Consider the following 18,369-nt stretch of genomic DNA (forward strand, 5'->3'; position numbering starts at 1 on the left):
ACAGTTAAATGAGATGTACAAGCAGTACCATTAATTTTTCATTTGTCCAACATTTACTGAGCTCCTACGATATGCAGGCATTGGATTAGACACTGGTTATACAGATACGAATAACTCTTAAGGTCATTCAAACATGTCTATTTCCTTTCCCACCAGTCAGATATTTAAACAGTGAAAGACAATTATCATGTTTTCTGATTCTTCTTCTCTTGATGCCTAACAACCATATTTACTTCATCGTTTTCCATATAACATTTCCAACTGCCTTCAACCTCCTTCCTCCTCTAGCATTTAGATTGTTTCTATCCTTTGAAAAGCATGATATTCAAAACATCATTGTCTGTTTATTACAGACTTAAACATAATTATCACCTCCTTTGGTCTAGATATTGCTTCATTAATCTAACCCAAAATCACATCTGCATTTTCAGCAGCTACACACAGTGTTAACTATCTTTAATTTTACTATTAACCAATAGCTCTAAAATATTATCACATAATGATAATATCACACATTTGGAAGACTCAACTGGAAGATCTTAATCCATCAATATAAAACCTTGTTAGATGTTGTCTGTTTTTCAGCCTATTAAAAATTACGTGGGTCCCGATTCTGTTATCTAACATATTCACTACATCTCCTCCTGCACCTATACGATGTCATCTCCAAATCTGTTAAGAAAATTTCTACATTTTTATTCAATTATTTATGAAATTATGAAAGATAAGGCAAAATTACATTCACAGGGTATCATTAGAAACATCCCTTTTGACAGAAACCAATTAACAACAATTATTGTTGACGGTTTATGAAATGATTTTCGTATCTTAGAATCTGGATTTAAGGAAAGGTAGTTTATTTGGAAAGTTTCCTCAGAGAGCGCTGGTGGAGGAGAGTGAGAAGTGAAGCAGGGAAGGAAAGCAAGGAAGCCGATACAGGACTCTCTGTGGAGGGATGAGAAAACTGGGTTACAGAGCCATGGACTTTCGTCTCTCAATGACTTAGGGCTGTTGACAAGGCGCTGACTCCCTGGCCTATACATGGGCCAAGCACACTGCTGGGGACCGATAAGTCCTCAGGCAGAAAGTGGCAGGTGCTTGCAGTAATGAGCTATCAAAATGCTGAGTGCTGAGGGGATATGGACAGGGCACCAACATCTGCTACACTGAAAGCTCATCCAGTAAGATTGCGCGAGACTTCTTTTCAAAAGTCTCCCTCAAATTGAGATACAAAGTACCAATCCCATCACCCACACTCATTGATTCCTTTAAATTTTTTGATCATTCTTTGTTTCCTAATGTTGCAGACACAGTCCTTATTGTCTGACACTCTCTAACTTGAGTGACCTTGTCCAAAAATGATATTCGTCTTAAAACTTATATTTAATAAGTCAATTTGAACCCTAGTGATTTTTGCTTAAGTATTTCCTACCAATCTTTTAATAGTGTCTTTATAATATTCTGGAGAACTGACACATGCTAATCAATCACAAACCCATAGAAGACTTTTTTCTTCATTTCTTCCTTATTTTTTATAAATCATGCATCCCCATTATTAAATATTTCTTCGGATCTTGAAACTTTTTAAGACCCCAAAGCATTTCTATTTGCAAGATTTTGGCAGATTAGAAATTTCCCCATGCCAAAAATAAGAAACTAGAATTTCTGTGGAAATAAGCATAACAAACATTCTTATAAATGCACAGCTGAATTTATAGGAAATTTAGTGGTTAGGAGACTTGAGTTTTAATAGTATGTGGTGGTAAATTTGAGTTCATACAAATTGGTGACTTGAAAATACCCCCTGTTCCCAACTGAAAAAAAGCTAAATCTTCACAAGGCTATACCCTTGCTCAAGACTTTGGCTGGAGAAAATTTCTCCTGTTAATAAAAAAAGATAAAAAGACACTGTTCTGTCTCATCATCAAATCCAAGTAAGATAAAACAGTCTCTCCCAGTAATTTGAGTCAAGCAAGTTTGGGGCTAAAATATACACTATGACCACCCAAAACCTTAAGGCAGTGAAACTACATTATATTGATACTGTAACGGTAGATAAAGGCCATCATACATTTGTCAAAGCCCATAGAATATACAACACCAGGAGTGGACACTAATGCAAACTATGGACTTTGGGTGATAATGATGTGTAGACACAGGTTTACTGATTATAACAAATGAACTGCTCTTGTGAGGGATTTTGATAGTGAAGGAGGTTGTGCATGTGTGTGGGCAGTGTATGTACAAAATCTCTGTACCTTCTGTTCATTTTTTCTGTGAACCTAAAACTGCTCAAGTTAACAAACTCTATTTTAAAAAATAAGGAATAAAGCCATAATCATTAAATACATTGATTTAAAATGTAAAAAACTACCTATACCAAAAAGATTAAAAATTGAAGTCTGGATAATTTTTTTTGTTGCTTCAATCAATCAATGAAAGATAAAATTCCAAATTTCATATAAACTATTCTAAGGAATAAGAAAACTTAAAAATAAATCCATCTTAATTCATTATGAAGTTATCATAACCTGATACTGAAAATAGAATCAAAGAGAAAAGAAAATTACCAGCTAATTTCACTTTTGAATACAGATGAAAAATCTAACGTATTAGAAACAGCCACCACAACATCATGGCCCAACTGGATTTATACCAAGAATGCAAGTATTCATTAAAATTAGAATATCTATCCATTTTTACTGTTAAAATGAGAAAAAATAACATCTAAATAGATATAGGAAAAGCAAGTCTAATATCCTAAGACCTCTTTGTGATTGGAAAGAAAGTCTTAGCAAACTGAAAACAGAAGAAACATCCATAATCTCATATCTGTCAAAAAAAAAAAAAAAACCCCACAGTGGACAATATGTTTAAAGGTTAAAATTTAGAAATGAAAATGAGAAATGAACATTATACCCAGTTCAAAATGGTTTTTAAAATTATAAGAATTGCAAAGAAGTAAAAAAGATATCACCTTGGCTGACAAATATTGCTTAGTTCAAAAATTCAAAAGCATTTAATGTGTTGGAATTAAAGAGCTCTGCGATGCCATGCGAGCAATATACAAAATAAGAAAAATCACATTTCTATATTATATATCAACAAAGAACAGAGAATGTAATCAAAGGTCATCAGCAGCCATTCAGCAATCCCAGTGAAATAATCCCTGAAAAGCACTAGGATACAGTGTTTCTGAACCATGGATTTGTACTCCTTTTACACAGTTACGTACTTTTGTACCCTCTTTACCTATCCTACACTTCCTTTCTTTTCCACATGTCTTTAATGGCCTTTTCAGTTAGTTCTTTTAAGAACTGCTTACTTCAATGCATCCCTTAATATTACATCATCAACTCAAAGCATAAAAACTACATTTTTGTTGCTTTTCTCCTTGCTAACCAAATCTTTCTATTGCCTTCAGCTATTTTTCAAGTTTCATATGGTATTCTAGCTTCTCTGAAGCTTTACAGTATGGTTTCATTCTCTTACATTTGTCTTGGGTCTGTTTCTTTCTTCTTATTTTTTTCGATCTTTTTGAAATTTGGACTAGCAAGTGAGCTCTTTGCTATCTGCTTCAGTTTCTTTAAGGTACCAATCACCATTCTTCTAAATTAGAAATATTTGCATAGTTGGCACTGTATTATTTGAGGGCTTTGCAAGACGTGCAAGTATTCTCTTTTAGAGTCTCATGCTGTGAATATGCCCTAGTTTCCCCAAGTTAATCTTGCTGCCTGTATCAGTTAGGATGGTCAAGCTTAGGCTGTGTTGACAATTCTAAAATCAAAATGGTTTATGACAAGTTAAATCTCTTGTTCCCGTTCCATGTCATCTGTGGGTCAGCTATGGCTCAGCTTCATGTTATCATTATTCCATATCCCAGGCTGATGGACCTGCCTCTATCTAAAACATTGCCTGTCTCAAGGGAAAAAAGAAAAGATACATGTTATTCTTACAGTTTCTGTTCTAAAGTGACATATGACACACTTTTACCACTTTTCTTTGGCCAAGACATTCACGCACATGGCCACCCCTAATTTGAACAGGATAGAGTTGCATAATGCCCTGGTAGGAAGGATCATGCGTCATAAAATCTACCACAATCCAGCCTCCCAGTCACCAAATACTGAGTTCAACACCACCAGATAGACAGGTCCTTTTATTTTTTCCTTTAGTACTGTAATGATACTGTTCCATTGTCTTTTGGCTTTTGTAGCCTCCAGTGATAAGTCAGCTGTCTTTCTTATCTTTGTTCCTTTTTGTCTTTTTCTCTGGCTATTTTTACAATTTTCTTTTCATTATAAGTTTTCAGCAATTTAATTATGATGTGCCTTGGTGTGTTTTTCTTAGTTTCCTCTACTTTGCGTACAATGAATTTTTTCAATCTGTACATTTCTTATTTTTATCACATTTGGAAAAATTTTGGTCATCATTCCTTCAAATATGTTTCTTTCCCCGCTTCCTTTTTTTTTTTTTAATCGCTAGGATACCAATTACACATATGTTAGATTGCCTGAGAGTTTCCTAGATCACTGGTGCTCTATTCTTTTTCTTTTTTTCATTCTTTCCCCCACCCCACTTTCTACTTCATTTGGAAAATTTTTATTGCATTTTCAAGGTTTTCCTGCAATGTCTAATCTGACATTAATCCAAACCAGTGTATTTTTTTTCCTGCAATGTCTAATCTGACATTAATCCAAACCAGTGTATTTTTCATTCTATGCATTTTATTTTTAATTTTTAGAAGTTTCATTTGACTCCTTTTATATCCTCTACATTTCTCATCATGTTCATGCTCTCCTCAGTCTCACCCTTAATGAGCGAATATGGAGCATATTTATAATAGTTATTTTTAACATCCTTGTCTGTTAATTTGATCATTTCTATTACTTATGAGTCTGAATAACTGATTGATTTTTTTATGGGTAATATTTTCCTAAATCTTTGTGTGCCTTTCAATTTTCTTTTGTATGTAGGACATTGAATTTTATGTTGTGGAGTAGAGGATTTTGTTGTATTCCTTTAAATGGTGTTGACCTCTTTGTCTGGGATTCAGTTAGAGTACCTGGTCTTACTTTGTTTCTGTATAGGATTGCTTTGAAGCTTTGTTAGGTTAGGTCCAGAGCAGCCTTTATTCTAGAGATAATTTGACCCTACAACTAAGATAATTTTCTTCTAAGTATTTTACCCAATGCCTCTTTTATTATGAAACTTCACAAATCTGACACAAACAGAAACTACCTTCAGCCCATGGTTAGCTTCAGGAATTGTTCAGCCTACTTATTTCCAGTGGTTCTTTTGCCAGCTTTGGATAGTTTATTCTCATTCATGAGCAGATTGGTACTCTGCCAAAGACTCAAGGGGACATCTCTGCAGATCTTTCAAGCTCTGTCTTTGTGGAGCTTCCTTTGCTCCAATATTTTGGCCTCCCTAAATTCCAATCAATGTCTCTAAAACTCAGTGAGATTCCATGGCTTTCATCTGCTTCCTCTGTCCCTGCAACAGCAGAGAGTATACAGGCTCTAGGTGGTAAACTGGGGCAGTCATACAGCTTACACTGTAATCAGGGATAATAATCATGTGCTATCTGCCATGTAATGTCTGATAACAATTGCTTTATATATGCTGTCTGGTTTCTTAGTTGGTTAGGGTGAGAAAGCAAATCTGGTCCTGTTACTCCCTCATAGTCATATCCAGAATATTCTTACTTTTCATTTAGTACAAGAATGACTTTAACTATACAGGCTATGTCACTGTGCTCGTGGTTGCTGTGTTTTATTTGAGAACGCTGATGAGCGAGAGGGGCATTAAGTATTACCCCACAGTGTGGGGCTAGCATATGTGAAACATAGTTCATATATACTGTCCATCTTGAATAATGAACTGATACTTATTAGTTAAGGAAATATTTTCAGGCCTCAAAAATGAGAAGTTACATTTGCTTGAGATGTTAATATGAATATTCCCATGTGCAGAACTCAATCCAACATAGTGGGTTTTGAACGCCATTCAAATTTTGGGGGGGAAGAAAAGATATGTAAGGATAGGGAGTTTACACATACCAAGCAAAACCTGACTTTTTAAAATAAGATATAATATAAAGGCATGTAAACACTTTGGCCGTATTTTGATAACTGTCCCTAGGTGAATTTAAAAATGTACTGTTTAAATATTTGTCATGACCAAAACTTGGATAATTTTATCACAAAATTTCGTTGAAAAAACCTTCCCAAAATTGCTGGCTCTGTGAAACATTTGAAATGTTCATTTACAGATGCCAACTATTTCTCTACATACCAGTGGTCTCAGAGAATATAAGCCTATGCTTATGGAAGACAGTTTTAGAATTTTCCCTGCATATGTATTAGTTTTCATGCAGACCAAACAAAAATAATAGAAAGCAAAGGGAAAGTAGATTTAGTATGTATCAGGACCCATTGTCAATCATGTCCTGTATTTATCTGTCTGTTTGTTTTGTCATCAGATATATTTGGGTGTGAAACTTTTTAATGGGTAATGACTCTCCAACCATGTTATACTTTGATAGATTCTGGGCTTTTTGTGTAAAATGTATCCTAAATTTAAAACATACAACAAAAAAGCCTCTTGTTCATAAAACAACCAAGACAGATTTTTATCAGTTATATAAAATAGAGTCAAAATGTTAGTATTTGCTTATATATTCCTAAATAGATATTAAAGAATGATATCACCAACACCAAAATGTTTGAACAACATGAACCTTGATTAAAATTCACTTTTCTTCTGATGAACTGCCCAGATTTCAACAAAACCTTCACCCCCAGCATATAGCTAAAGCAATCATAGTATTTGAAGGTGCTGGCATGTTTTAGTTTTATTCCTGATTTTTTTTTTCATTACTACTCAGGAAGAATAGTATGCCAGATTCAAATATATGAATATACTATTTTAAATTGTCTGTCTTTGAAATTTTAACTGCTTTTTTGTAGTTTTGAAATTAATATGCATGCTTCTATAATTAACTTGATATATTTACAATCTTTTAAAATTTTTCTTTCAAATGTCACTGTCATTCTGTATCTAAAATACCATAGTTTTTTCTTTCTCACAGGATAAAGATATCTTCAATTGATTTTACATATTTTTTTAAATTAAAGAAAGTCATTTATGTCAAAAGAGCAAAATGCATGTAATATTTATTATATCCAGCATTAATATCTCCTTTGCCATTATGTGCTGTTACATAATGACATAATGGAGGGATTATTTTCATAACTGATATTATATGTCCTACCTAAAGGCCATAAGATTTCTCTTATGGCTCCAAAGATATTCCTGCTACCCATTACTCTAGTCTATTAGGCATCGTAATTATGTAATTAGATGTTCTTTAAAGACTATCTCAGGCACCCCATAGATTAAAATGGTTCCTCTGAAGCAGTTACCAGATCTGTTACATAATTACATAATTAAGTTCATGTAGTAAAAATCTTAACCCTTCTAAAAAATAAACAGTCTGCGATGGAGCAACAGATGACTTTGATTGCAAACTGGAAGTGGAAAGAAAGTGGTAATATATCCAATGTCAAAAGTAAAAGTCTCTCAATACTAATTTTTATACTGAGATCTCATCCCTCAAAAGAAAGCTCAAGGGAGTTGGATCTGGCCTCTCAACTGTCTAGAACATTGGCGGATGGTTTCATTAGCAGCATTTTAAGAGAATTTCTTCTCCATAAACTTGTCAATCCACCTTCCTCAGAAATATTCATAAACTCAGTATAGTTAGGGGGCTACCAAAAAGATAAAGTGACTATAAAATACTAAATAAAATGAATGTTCTTCCTATTGTCATTTAGTGTATTTTAAGTCAATTAAATTCTGCTACATCCTATGTAGCTCTAGTGTATAATCTTAAATTCCAATTACTTATATGCATTTGCAAATTAAATAACAAAATGAAATCTGGAGTTAGTACCCATCCCAAAGCTCACAAAGATAATGCTTTTTAAAAACACCATTAGCACAGAAATACATAGACATTATGTTACTAAATTACCCAAATACAAAATCAATGTATGTGAAATATATCAACACGGCCCTCCGATATTGGCCCCCCCATACTATATGAGACAGAAACAAAGATCCATTAATCTATAGGGGAATAGACATTCAAGGCAAAAAGTCATTTAACCCTTAATTTGTCCTTTCAAAACACCCTATCTTTTAGACTCCACAAATCCCCAAGTCACCTCAACCCTTGACTTGAATACTGTACCAAACTGATTCTTAATGGCCATTTTACCAGGTATCTTTTAATTCTCTCTACCACCAACCCCATGTTAAATTTTACATCCTGTTCATTTCTTAATTGCTTCTCACCTCTCCATTCTCTTCATCAGTTAATTTGGAATGGTGTCTTCTATGACTGTATTTCCACTTTGAAAAAAGCTATCACTGACAGCTCCAATGTTTAGTGGCTGCTAATTTTTAAAGGAGTATTTCAAACCAAAGAGCCTGTGTTTCCTCTGTATTAATTCACTGTATTGGTTTTCTACGGTGACACAACAAACCATCCTAAAGGTTAGAGAGGCTTAAAACCATGACTTATGATTATCCCTCCCGGTTTATACCATGCTGATGGAAACTTCAACAGCTACAACACCTTTGGAAAGAAATTTTTACAGTATGTTCACCCTGCTTGACCCAGTCATACTACTTTTTGGAATTGAGATAATTCAGAAAATATACTGAACTACAGAAAAACCTTTTCACACAAAGATGTTTATCCCAAGATTATTTTATGGATGAGGGAACTAAGATTTGAAGAAGCTGAATCACTTCCTTGAGTTTGCAAAAACAGAGGAATAAGAATTGGAACTCTCACACTCTGTCTTCACATTCTTGCATTCATGACCTTGCTATACCACTTCTGATGAAAAGCTTTAGCTTAAAAAAAAATCACACACACACCATTTTAGAGAGAATACAAATGCAACTAGTTTACAAAATAAAATATGCAGGAAGCAGCAAGACTGGAAGAATATAAACTAAAATACTGATAACAGTTGCCTTTAAGTGGTGATACTCTGGGTTGTTTTCCCTTCTCCTTTATATGTTTTTAAGATGTTCTAAAATAAAAAAGATTTTTTTAGTCCCATAGGGGAAAGGAGGATTTTTTTTTAATCCTCAGCTGCTATTCCTTTTTGTGCAGATAAGGACCCCAGCTATGTGCATATCTATCACAAATAACCTGGGGATGTAGAATTTTAACACAAGCTAGTAACGTTGGAATTAAGAAAGGAACCTGGGGAGATCCTTAAAAGTTAGAAAGACAAATGCTGCCTTTCACTTGATAAGTGGTAAGCATGGAAAACATTCTTTCCAGAATGAGGATTATTTAAATAAAGGTGTCTGGCAGAAGAAAGGCTCCAGGGGCTTTGTCAGCAGCCAAAGTGCAGGGGATCACAGAGTTCCTGGAGTTCTGCTGAGTCAGATTTACCAATGCCTGGAAAGAACCAAGACAGCAGAAGCTTTTCTGATATAAATTGCAGATTATGGACGAGGTATGCAACTGGATCTAGGTTTCTTGTTAATCATAATTGATTGATTGATTAACTCTTGCACTAAGCTCTACATAGATTCAACAATATAAATTGAATAAAATATTTATGTTCACTCTTTTATTAAAAATTAATTTTGTAAACAATGATATATTGAATGGAAAGCAGGCACATCCTTATTTTCTCACTGAGTACATCTGACCGTTTCAGTCTCCAAGACCCCAGCCCTGTGGTAGTTTATCTGAACAACTGACAACGTAACATACGTAGATCTGTGGTTATTAGCCTTACAAACCCAAATCTCTGTTGGCAGCAAATATCACAGAACTGTAAGTAACACAGTGATTCAAGAGGTTCCTTTCACTGTCCATCCCTGTATTTGCACTTCCTTCTTTAGTGACTAAAAAGGGCAGCAACAAGGGGAAAAGGTAACTTAAAAATGAATAAGCAAGAGCTCATCCCAATTATTAGATTTCCCCTTTCTTTTCAAATGAATTTTTGAAACAAAACCAAAAGAAAATCCTAGCCCTGTAGCATTTCAGTAATTTACTAAGTTCTAAGGTAACTGACATTTTTAAAAAAAAAAAAAAAAGAGCTTCACATAAACTTAATTGACTAATTATAGCAGGGAAAATGTGAGAAATTATACACATATCCAGAAAAGTCCCCATCAAAGGAACAGAAAAAGAGTAAATAGCCCACTGCCTGCATTTCTTCTGGCTTGTCCCTTTAATCTTCTATTTCTTCTGTGAATTGCTATTTGACTTGATTTTCACCTGTTTCCTTCAAGAATTTGGAAATCCAGGTCTAAAACCTTCAGTCTATATAGAAATGTGGTACATTCTATGGTGTGCCATAATATGGTACACATTCACAAAAACACAGAACCGGCTTAGCATGCTTCTACACTGGCTTCTCATACAATCAGTAAAGCTCATAAAGCCTTTTTTCTGGTCTTTGTTTCATCCAGACCAACTTTGCTATACAGATAACTCCTAAAAAGTCAGAAAGACTGACCATTTATTGAGTAAACAGCATTCTAACTACAGTGAGAATGTATTGATTGCTTACAGTTTACACCTTATTTTACATAAATATTTTATTTACAATATAATCTCCAAGTTGGTTCCAGTATAACTGGCTTAGTGCCTTCTTCAGGGATACAAAGGTTGCCTATAGTAGTTTCCCAGGCTTGTCCCTCTAGTATCTCTGGGGTTGGTGCCAAAACCTAATTAACACTGAGCAATTTGAATTTTAGACATGAAAGGAAACTTGGACACCAATAAAATCTGTCTTGTAAAGACACTGTTGCTTCTCTGAGCTGAGGAAGTTTAATTATTGTTGCTTTTCTCAGAGCTTGCAGCATGATTGTGATTATCCTTAGTAAATTACAGCAAATATCTTCCTTTCCTTGAAGATGAGTCCCTTCACTATTCTCTTATTCATCATCCACTTCCAGCCCTTTTCCTCCTCTCCAACAAGGTCTCCCCACCCTTCAAAGTCAAGCTCAATTAATTCTTGACACTACTGTGGGCCTTTTTCATCATTCCATCCAAAACAGATAATTCTTTTTCTGAACTCTATGGCATTCAATATCCACACCGTCTGTTTGGGTTGAATTGTGTCCTCCAAAAAGATATGTTGAAATCCTAACTTCTGGTGCTTTTTAACATGACCTTATTTTGAAATAGGGTCTTTGCAGATGTAATCAAGTTAAAATGAGGTAATTAAGTGGTCCCTAATCCAATAGTATTGGTGTCCTTATAAGGAGAGGAAAAGAGATGTACAGGGAGAATGCCATGTATAGACTGAGGCAGAAAATGGAGTGATGCATCTGCAAACCAAGGAGTGTCAAGGATTGCTGGCTATCACCAGAAGCTAGAAGAGAGAGGCATGGAACTGACTCTCCCTCAGAGTCCCTCAGAAAGAACAAACATGCTAACACTCTGAATTCAGACTTCTAGCCTCCAGAACTGTAAGAAAATAAATTTCTGTAATATCAAGCCATCAATTTTGGAGTCCCTTGTTATGGCAGCCCTAGGAACTTATATACCATCCACTTGCAACCCTTTCTTTCCACGTATCACCTGGTTACCTATCTAAGTCCATGCCTATATCCTTAACTTAAAAAAAAAAAAATTCCTTAGAGAGAAACCAGATCTTAATCTTTTATTCTTATACCGAGATTATCTCATATCTATGGTAGGGTTGCCAAATAAAATACAAGACAGCTAGTTAACTGGGCATCCTGTATTTATATTTGCTAAATTGGGCGACTATAATTTATGTACAAAAGAGATGATCAGTAAATACCTAAGAAAAAATGGATGAATTCCTAGTTTATCAATTTTATGAAAAGGTCTTTCTTAATATTTATAACAATCAATCATCAACAGGTATACACTGAGAAACTTTAACCTACCTTCTATTAAACTTTGGTGGCCCACACCTGGAATATTGATTAAGATATTATAAGGGTACATCAGAAGTAGAGAAGACCAAAAAATAACAATTATGATGGTCAGAAATATAAAGGCAGGTGCCACTGTGAAGACAGGAACTCAAGAATTTCAGACTCTGCCATTTGAAAAGGTTGAGTTGAAAGATTCATTATCAAAATCTAGAATCATAACAGATACATTAGTGAAATGATTAGTTCACCAAATCTATAAAGACTAGGCTGAGAATGAAACTAATATTAAATGATTACTTTTCTATTTGTCATGCCTTTACATACATTAATTCATTTCACCTATGTTAGGATGTAGGTATTATTACCCCTGTATTTCAGAGATAAGAGAACTAAGGTTTGGAGGGCAGAGTCAGAATTCAAACCCAAGATGCAAGACCTATGCTCATTCCACACTCCCAGATTGCTTCTCTAAACCTTTCTTCCCTGAGCAGTGCAAATTAGAAACAATTAAAGGAAGCACATATTTACTAAGTAGATAATACATATTAAAAACCCGTTGATGCAGAGAGCAGTCTGGCAGCAAATATAAAGTGATGCAAAATTTATGGATAAAGTTATGAGTTAGAAAGCCATTAGAGGAAGAGGACTCACACAGAACTCACCTTTAAAATTGACATCAGAAGCTACTAGAACTTCTAGAACACCTAGCTAAATTGACTTGGGGTCCATTTCAGGATGACCTTGTCCATACTCCTGTGCAAATGATCGACTTAATACAAGTCCATTTACTTCATTACCATTTAGCATTTTGGGGAGCTATAAAAGCTGAATCGTGTATTGTAAAGAGCACTGTACTTATAATGATGGAATCTCAGCCTGCTTCGTTCTGTTACTTATTAGATGTGTGACAACAGAATTAAGTCACAAGCAATGACTTAATTGGCTCAGTTTCCTCCTTTGTAAATAACAGACTGCTTTCTAAATTCCTATCTAGCAAACACTTATACTATATGCTGCTTTTATTTCATAATTATATCAGTGCTTTTCAACTGCTGTTTCCCCCACATCTTAAGCAAAATGCTTCTTTTCTTTACGTCTTTGTACTTCATTCATTTATTCTATAAACTGATCTCCTACTCTATGTCAGGCACTGTGCAAGGCACTGGGATATAAGTGATAAACAAGAGAGACAAGATCCTTACTTTTATTAAGATTAAAAATTAAGATTAAGGGGGACTTTCCTAGCAGTTCAGTGGTTAAGACTTCACTTTCCAATGCAGGGGACTAGGGTTCGATCCCTGGTTGGGGAGCTAAGATCCTACATGCCTCAGGGCCAAAAAACCAAAACAAAAGACAGAAGCAATATTGTAACATATTCAATAAAGACTTTAAAAATGGTCCACATCAAAAAGAACTCAAAAAGATTAAGAAAAAAATAAATAATTAGAATGGTCAGAATTAGGCAGATGTCATTGTCAAGAGACCCTAAAATAATAAATAATTACAATTTTAATAAACGTTTTGAAGGACAATTATAGAGTCGTGAGAAACTATTTAACACTTTAACTTGATTTAAGTCTCTAGGGTGAAGGAAAACTTCCCTGAGGAAATTAACATGTAAATTTAAACTTGAAGGGTGATGAGAATTTGGCAGATAAAGAGGTTGAGAAAGAGCACTCCTGATAGAAAGAACATCAAATGTGAAGGCTCTGATTCAGGGAGGAGTTTGGTACTAAGAGGAAACAAAAGAGGTCAACACAATAAAGTGTAGTCAGGGCGAATACAACAGTTTAAGATGTTGCTGAACAGTCACAAACGGAGAACCTGGAACGCAGAATGCAGTTTAAAAGTATAGAATGGACAAGGCTTACATGCTTATTAAAATATACTCTCTTTGAGGGTGCACTGGAGTTATCCAAACAGAGGAAGGTAGGGGGGCATTCTAGGCAGGGATGAAAACATGCAAAGCCATGAAGTTTAGCTGGGATAAAAATAAGCTATTTTGAATCCAAAAAGTCACGGTTACATCAAAGGATACAATCAACAGAGTGAAAGGCAACCCAGAGAATGGAAGAATATATTTGCAAATCATATATCTGATAAGGAGTTAATATCCAGAATATGTAAAGAATTCTTACAATTCAACAACAAAAAACAAACAAGTCTATTAAAAATGGGCAAAGGACTTGAATAGACATTTCTCCAAAAAAGATAAACAAATGGTCAGTAAGCACATGAAAGGACACACAGCATCACTAATCATTAAGGAAAAGTAAATCGAAACCACAATGAGCTACCACATCACACCTGTTATTTGGCTATTAAAAAAAATAATAATAAGCACTGGCGAGGACATGAAGAAATTAGAACCCTTGTGCACTGTTGGTGAGAATGTAAGATGGTACAGCTGCTGTGGGAAACAGTATGGAGATTCCTCAAAAAAAATTATATGAATTATCATATAATCCAGCACTTCTGGGTATATACCCTACAGAATCCAAATCACGGTCTCAAAGAGATATTTATGCACCCATGTTGGTGGAAGGAACCCAAGTGCCCATCAACAAATGAGTAAATAAACAAAACGTGGTATATACAAACAATGGAATATTATTCAGCCTTTAAAAGGAAGGAAATCCTTCATTCCCCATGTTACATCATGGAAGAACCTTGAGGACCTCATGCTAAGTGAAATAAGCCAGTCATAAAAAGACAAACATTGTACGATTTCACTTACATGAGGTACCCAGAGAAGTCAAATTCATAGAGACAGACAATGGCATGGTGGGTGCCAGGGGCTGGAGGAGAAGGGAATGAGGAGTGGTTGTTTAATGGGTATAGAATTACAGTTTTTCAAGATAAAAAACGTTCTGGGGGCTTCCCTGGTGGCGCGGTGGTTGAGAGCCCGCCTGCCGATGCAGGGGACACGAGTTCGTGCCCCGGTCCGGGAAGATCCCACATGCCGCGGAGCCGCTGGGGCCGTGAGCCATGGCCGTTGAGCCTGCGCGTCCGGAGCCTGTGCTCCGCAACGGGAGAGGCCACAACAGTGAGAGGCCCACGTACCGCAAAAAAAAAAAAAAAAAAAAAAAACATTCTGGAGTGTTGCTTATACGATAACGTGAATGTACTTAACATTAGTGAACTGTACACTTAAGAACTATTAAAATGGTAAATTAAAAACAATACTCTTCTCTGTTTGGAATAGATTACAAAAAGGCATGAAGGAATAACAGGAAAACTATTTTTTTCTGCTACCTTTTAGATTAGGCATTTTTATTTTCTATTTTGTCTCCACTATCAGCTTATTGTTTGCAGTTTTTTGCTGGTTGTGCTAGGGCAGGAGTCCCCAGCCCCCAGGCCATGGACTGGTAGCGGCAGCAGTCCATGGCCTAAGAACTGGGCCGCACAGCAGGAGGTGACCAGCGGACAAGCAAGCGAAGCTTCATCTGCCGCTCCCCATCACTCACATTACCACCTGAACCATCCCCCTGCTCCATCCGTGGAAAAACTGTCTTCCATGAAACCGATCCCTGGTGCCCAAAGGGTTGGGGACTGCTGCCCTCGGGTTTACAATATGTATCTTTAATGTAAAGGAGTCTGTCTTTGAATGGTACACTGTTTCACGTATTGTGTAAAGACCTTAGAACATTATACTCCAAAATCCTAAATTGTCACACATTTTAGTTTTGTGATATAAATACACAACACATTGATAGTCCTCTTTTTGTGTAGAGAACAATTAAAACGAAGAAAAATTTACATTTACCTCAAATATGCCATTTCTTATACTCTTCATTTCTTTGTGTAAATCCAGGTTTCTGTATGATATTACATTCCTCTGCCTGAAGTCCTTTCTTGAACATTTCTTGTAGTCTGCTACAATGAATTTTCTCATATTTTGCTCATCTGAAAAAAAAGTGTTTATTTTTCCTTAATTTTTGAAATATATTTTCCCTAGGTTTCAAATTGCTGGTTGAAAGTTTGTTTTTAATTTAGCATGTTAAAGATGTCAATCGTCATCTAGATTCCATAGTTTTTAAAAGATAATTCTATAGTAATTCTTTTCTTTGCTCTTCTGTATAAATGTTTCTTTTTTCTCTGAGTACTTTCTCTTTCTCTTTGATTTTCAGCAGTTTGAATGAAAATTGCCTAGGAATGTTTTGAGGGAAGAGTACTATTTAGCTGGGTGTTTTCTGAGCCCCCTGGATCTATAATTTTTGTGTCCTTCATTAATTTTGGAAAAGTCTTGTTCATTTTATCTTTAACGTTTCTTCTGTCCTGTACACTTTCTCTTTTTCTTTATGGATTCTAATGATATGCATAGCAGACCTTTTGATATTGTCCCACAGCTCCTGAAGCCTCTTGTTTCTTTGTTTTACTCTTTTTTGTGTTTTAGTTTGGGTAATTTCTATTGAACTATCTTCAAGTTTGCTGTTTATTCCTTAGTTTTATCAAATCTATGGATGAGCCCATCAAAGACATTCTTCTTTCCTGTTACCATGTTTTTTGAAAATTTTCTAGCACTTCCATTTGATTTTTTTATGATTTCTGTCTCTGGGTTGTAATTCTCCATCTGTTCATTCATGCTGTTCACCTTTCCCACTCTTGCCTTTATAGTATTAATCATAAATATTTTAAATTCCCTAACTGATAGTTTCAACAACTGGGCATAACTTGAGTCTGGTTTTGTTAACTTCATCTCCTGATCGTCTGTTATTTTGGTTATCTCTTGTGTACAGGGTTGGATAAATAGTATGTATTCCTGCAAATGGGCACACTGTTTCCTTTGCTAGGTCTCTAGCATGCTGTGAGTCAACCTAGTCCAGAATTGAGTTGCTTTGGGGATTTATTGTTGCTGTGGTTATTCCTAGTGCATGACAGGCTTCAAATTCCTTTAGTGTTATCTTATGCTTAGGGTAGGAGTTGATTCATCAGAGGGTTTTCCTCAGTGTTTGTTCTACCCACAGCTTCAGGTCTTTTATTTGCACTTGCACTTCAGAGAGGGTCTCTTCACATGCTTATACCCCTCTCCCAGCTGTAGACCACTAATACTTGTTACTCAGTGCCTGGTAGCCAGGTGGTGGAAACAGGGGGATGTTTTCTGTTGTTCTGGTTTAGCTTCGGTCTTTGACAGATGCTGTGTCACTGGGTCTCAGAGGTGGAGACTTCTTACTGTTCCCACCCTCCAACCAGTAGCAGGAGATTTCTAATGATCTGGGCCCAGTGCATTTTCTTGCCCCACTAAGGGATAGAATATTTTGTTGTTGTTGTTCCCTTTTTCCAGCTGCAATGGGTTTTTAACTGTGGCCTGAAGGCAACAGAGTTTGGTACCCCTCTCACAGAAGCTGGAGGTTTTTGATCAGTAGGAAAAATAGGAAAGAAGGGCATTACATCTTCCTGCAATGCTGCTGTTCCTCTCCAGAGGGCCTGCACTGCAAGAAAGCCTTGCCCCTCAGTCTTTCTCATGAGTACCCATGGAGAAGAGGATGCAAGTGTTTCTGAACAACCCTTATGTCTATGGTTCTCACAGTTTCCATACTCTCATGCTAGCCAACATTCACCCTTTAGAATTTATTAAACTTTTTAGCTAAAACTTTCTTGCACAGTTGAATGAAATCCAATATCTGCTACAGGTAAGCAAGTGCTTGTTGCATTCCATTTCTATTTAGAAACACCAGTCTTACCTTATATTTTAAATTGTTTGTTTGTTCTGAGACGTAAGCTCTCTGATAGTTCAAGAAAAGTTGTGAATTCAACAATTAAGAGCCTTTTTGTTGTGGTGAGAGTAAGAATGGTCTCTTTCCAGTATTCTGCATCCCAAGTGGGAGCCAGAAATTCCCACTTCACTTTTAGTTATCACCAAATTTCTCTCCTTTTAGCAGTAAAACCTAAAAAAGAAATTGTCTATACTCACTTTCTTCAATTTATCTCATCCCATTTTTATATTTTACCCCTACCACATATGAAAGTTTATAAACTATAAGATTATCAGTGACCTACAAGTTACAAATCCCTGAGTTAATATTTAGTCCTTATCCTAATTAGCATGTCAATAGTTCTTAACACAGCTAGACTCTCCTGTCCCCTGAGATATTTTCTTATTTGCCTCCAGGATGTCACACTCTCTGGATTCATCTCCTCCCTTCATGGCTACCACTTCTTGGTTTCTCCCCTGAGAAGATTCCTTACCTTTCAATCTCTAAATGATACAGTATCCCAGGAATCACTCCTGGGACTTCTTTCCTCTATCTACATTCACACCTTCAATCTCATCTAGTCTCAAGGCTTTACATATCATCTATAAATTGATGACCCCAGATTAATATCTACAGATTTATATATCTGGAATTCTCCTCTGACCTCCAGATTTACATGTACAACTTCGTACTTGATGTCTCCATCACTTAGGATTTC

The sequence above is a fragment of the Leucopleurus acutus genome (genome assembly GCF_964270905.1).
Source record: "Leucopleurus acutus genome assembly, chromosome: 10".
Lineage (NCBI taxonomy): Eukaryota > Metazoa > Chordata > Mammalia > Artiodactyla > Delphinidae > Leucopleurus > Leucopleurus acutus.